Consider the following 5,120-nt stretch of genomic DNA (forward strand, 5'->3'; position numbering starts at 1 on the left):
AGCAGCATTCTGACAATACCGCCTTGATTATGTTGGCACACGGACAGTGAGACTCCGTGTCTTGAGCGTCTCTCTTTCGAGACTTACCCGCACTCCCGGCTCTATAGTACAACTCGTCAGTTTGATAACTGGAGAAACTCATAGAGTGCCGGCATGACTTCCCAGGTATAACACTATCATCATCAGACGAATGTGCTTCCCTTTCAAAAGTCGCTCGTTCAAGTCTACGCTTTTGCGAGCGTGAAAACTTAACGGGTTCTTGAACTTCAACCCGTAATCCAATGCGGTCGGTAACCGGGGCTTTCCCTCTGTTATTTTTCTTGGGGGGGTTAGCATGACCCCCAGTCTGGTTCGTTGTTTGGGGACCTTTCAATGGTCCCAATCGCTCCTTGACAGGTGCCTTACCTCGATTTTCTGGTAAAGGACCGAGGCGACCTTTCAGAGGAACTTTGGATCTTGGAGGACCCACATTCTTACCTAGCTCTACCGGAGGTGCGGGAGCAGGGGAAACGGGATCTTGATTTGAAGAAGGTTGGACGGCAACTCCGTCCACTTTTGTCTTAGGTGCCGGTTTTACCTTTGGCACCCACACCTGCTTGTGTCTAGGCGGCTTCTCAACCGTCTCTTCTTTCTGCATCTCTTCCGCTTTCTGCAGAAGGACTCGGGCATGCGCAAGCAATGCACGGCGTTTCTTGATTCGCTCTTCGAGGGTTGAGCGAGTCCTCTTGACACGAACCCATTCATTCGTTTTTGTCTTGGAGGAGGATTTGGTTGCATGCCGTTGTTGCTCTTGGCGCTGTCTGGACTTTAGATCCTCATTGTAGTGGATCCCGTCCATCGATTCTGCGGCTTTGGCCATTTGTCGCGCAAGACGTTGACGCCGTCTTTGGCACGCCCTTTTTGACAAGGTTGGAACACCTTTAGCAGTTGAATTTATGGTGGAAGGGAGATCTGGATCTGCAGCTTCGACCACGTTAGACGCCATAAGCGGCGGCAATGGGATCTTGGATCTTCGAGCCGAAGGTCCCGCGAACATTTCTGGAAGAGGATGCCTTCCTGCACCTGTTTGGAGAGGCGGATCTGGAGGAGGAGGAAGAGAGGTACTCTTCAAACTTCTGTTGATCGAACTCGTATTCGATCTCTTCGTTCACCCGGATCTTGAATGCCGGTTGCGTCACGACAGCCTTGGTAGCGAGGCTGTTGGCTCCCACTGTGGTCGCCAGTTTGTTTTCGTCCAAAGTTGCCTTAGTCATTGATTTCATTAAACTTCAAACGTTACAAATGAATTCAAATAACAAAAGAATAAAAGATTACAACTTTCTTGAAAATAACACAAGAATCCGTTCGTCGTCTCTTGCTTGCGTGGGTCTTTAGCCTGTGACGGGGATGTTGATATCCGTGGACTACCTGGCAATCAGATCTGGTCCAGAGCTTCGTCGATCCGCGAGGAGATCTAGAAGCTAAAGCACTTATCTCGATGAAGCGAGATAATTGCTCTTCTTAGAATTACCACAACGAGATAATACTAAGGATTGGATGCGGGTGATGTAGATCTGACGAAGAACTCTCTTGTGTTGAAGTGCTCGATCACTCTTCAGTCCGGCAGGGCTTCGCCAATTCTCCAAAATTCCTCGGCCTTGGTCGAGACACCCAAGGGTGTCTCGGCCTTAGCCGAGACACCGTAGGGTGTCTCGTTGGTCCGAGACACTCCATTGAGGTGTATTCATCCGTTTCCGCTGTAAATTCTTCGTCCGAACTCGGATTTGAGTGATTCGAAATGCGTTGGAAAGCTGACGAGGAGTTCTATCAGCTCCGATGGTTAGATCATCTGTTGAATGAATGAGACACGAAGGGCATTGTTCCTTTTGTAAACATCGCGGGGCTCCTGATTAGCCCGTACCTTCGTTAGTTCACGTAGTTCGTCGATTCACTTCAATCGTTCATCGACATCAATCGAACTCCTGTGAACCGGATAGTGACGTTCATTGTCGTTCCTTAACACTGAGCTCTTCGTAGAGACCTATAGGCAATTTTCGCTGCCTACAGTAACAGGACCTATATGAATATAACATCTTGTTTAAAATAATAGTATGCTATTTTAAACAGATTTATCTGGTATTTTAATACAGATAAAGTCCTTAGAATGATACCAGACTATCAGATATTTCGGATATGATCATAATGAAGAGATCTGATTTGTCACTGACGTATATTCTAAAATGTTCCTAGTCAATGAAGTGTTAAAAATGGGACATCATCACTTTGGCAAGACTAGTGTATACTCTATTTCGCCTTTGGTAGGATGATGATCCATCTCTTGGATCATTGATGTGAGACATCAAGACATAGTATATAGGTGACTCATTAGTGAATAAGTTGACTGAACGACTCACTGAGAACATCTAGTTGGTAATTATACTTAACTGTCAAATAGAAATTCTCGTGTGATATAGTACTAAGTAGTCTCGTGACCTGATGCATGAGTGTAATATCTTACATGTCAGTATAGGTGTACTTAGACTTTTACCTAACCATAGTTCTTATCGAGTTGTGCATAACAGTTCTTATTGGGTACACCCCGAGGCATAAGTAGATATTGAGATGCTAATATGAGATTTGTCTCTCGCAGTATAGGGGGTTAATGTTATAAGATTATTTGATATAACTATAGCCTAAAAATCCTTGGCTGAGGTAAATAAGATAAACTGAGTGTCAGTTTGATCTTATAGGTTATGAGTTTAATATCAACAAACACTAATTGAGCTATTAGGGTTTGACAGTTTTTCATACCCTAGGCTCAATAGTTTGACATGGTTTGACGAAGAGACCGGACTGTACAGCATTATCACTAAGTGGTCCTGATAAAATTGTGTAAGCATCTTGTAGACATTTATCACAATTAATACCCGGGTAGTCTTCATGTGTAGCTAGCACAACTGTTATACTTGTGGATACGATCCACTACCGAGTCTTATAGTTAGGTCCTAGAGTCACACCAAGCGCGTACTTAAATCCTATGAAATATAAATTTATAGAGTAATGTGTATGATTGATACGCATATATGATTTTCACCGGATACACATAAACGGTTATATGTATCGGTAAAATCAGAATGCTATGTGCTTAAGAAATTAATTTTAGTATTTTTTTTCATAAAGTTAACTTTTAGTCAACTGGTTGACTTTTTGGTCAACAATTGACTTTTGGTCAACTCATTGACTTTTTGGTCATATGATGACTTATTAGTTAATTATTGGAAAATTACGAAATACCGTATTGATGTGGAATTTTTATTTATAAAATACGAACTTCATTATACCTTGATTAATGAGTCATGAGATGAGTCATTAAGGTGGTATGGTTTGAGAACATGGTTTTAGCACATAGTTTTGATTCTTCAAGATTCATTACACGACTCATGAGATGAGTCATTGCATGACTCATGAAAGTATCATTGTTTTGATGACTCATGGTGTGACTCATAGGATGAGTCATTCGTGTCATGACATATTCTTCCTCCATATTCTTCCTCTATAAATATGAGCTCTCTTTCTTCTTTCATGGTTAATGGAAAAATGAAATAAATGGTTTATTCATAGTTGATGGTTTATTCATAGTTGCTTTCCATAAAAGAAAAGAAGAGAGATCTACCTCTTACAAAACTCTAGCAATATTTGAGTAAGAGAAAGTAGTAGGATTTTAAAGTACCCTGGGGTGGATATCTTACCTTGTATCTCAAGAAGACTCCTATTTTATCAAGCTCAATTGAAGACTTGGAGATCCACTACGAGGAGATTTACTACTACAAGGAGCAAGAGCTTGGGGTTGTTCGATCTTCCATCGAATCACACTTCAAAAGTATGACTTTATAACCATTGTATGCTCTCTATAATATAGGGATCATGTTAGATTTAATTAGGATGGTCCTATTTTGTATTTCATGCTCTCTACATGCTTAGTAATTTTATATATACAATATTCCGTTACGTATTTTGCATGTAATTAACACGAATTTAAAACCAGCTCGGGAGGGGGGAGGGGTGGGAGGGGAAAGGGGGGGTCCGGCTAGGGGAGGGGGCTCGGGAGGGGCTCGGGGCTGGGGGAGGGGCGGGGGGTGCGGAGGGGAGTGGGGGGTGGGCAAGGGGGATGGAGACTGTAACACGGTGGAGAGGAGGGGGAAAAGGGAGGGCTCAGGAGGGGGGGAGGATTGGTGGCGGTCGGGGGTGGGGGGAGGGGGAGGGCGATGGCGAGGGGAGAGGGGCGGGGAGGGGACGTGCGGCGCGCGAGGTGGCGCGGCGGGCGGGGTCGGAGGGAAGGGGGGTCGAGGAGGGGGGAGGGGGTCCGGAAGGGGGCTCATGAGGCGGGGGAGGGGGGTCGGGAGGGTCGGGGGAGCGGTCGGGAGGCGTCGGGGAGAGGGGGGTCGGAAGGAGAGAGGGAGGTCGGGAGGGGGGGAGATGAGAGAGGAGAGGGGGAGAGAGTGAAGAGAGAGGTTGGGGCATGGGGCTTGGGTTGGGCAGTGTGTTGCCCTTAGGCAACCTAAACAGACTTCCATCTAGGTTGCCTAGGCAACCAAGATGGAATTCTGTAACCTAGACGGAATTCCGTCTATGTTGCCTGGGCAACCTAGACGGATTTCCGTCTAGGTGGATAGGCAACCTAGACGAAATTCCGTCTAGGTTGCCTTCCGTCTAGGTGGATAGGCAACCTAGACGAAATTCCGTCTATGTTGCCTAGGCAACCTAGACGGAAGTCCGTTTAGGTTTAATTCTCCGTCTAGTTTATCAAACTAGATGGAATTTTCCGTCTAGTTTGATCCAAACTAGACGGAAAATTTCCATCTAGTTTGATCCAAACTAGACGGAAAATTTCCGGCTAGTTTGACATAACCTAGATGGAAATTTTTCCGTCTAGCTTATTTCGTCTAGATTGGTGGTTTTTCTACTAGTGATACCGCACAACCCAAAGTCATGTCATGAGCATATGACTAGACTAGGTAACATATGAAATTAGGTCAAACGCCATCCAAAAATATATAGCCTACTTAAGATCATTATATATATCACGGTATCCAACATCTACAACAATATGACAACATATCCTAATAGAAAAAAAGCGGAAG

Source organism: Asparagus officinalis, chromosome 10 (assembly GCF_001876935.1).
Source record: "Asparagus officinalis chromosome 10, Aspof.V1, whole genome shotgun sequence".
Taxonomy (NCBI): domain Eukaryota; kingdom Viridiplantae; phylum Streptophyta; class Magnoliopsida; order Asparagales; family Asparagaceae; genus Asparagus; species Asparagus officinalis.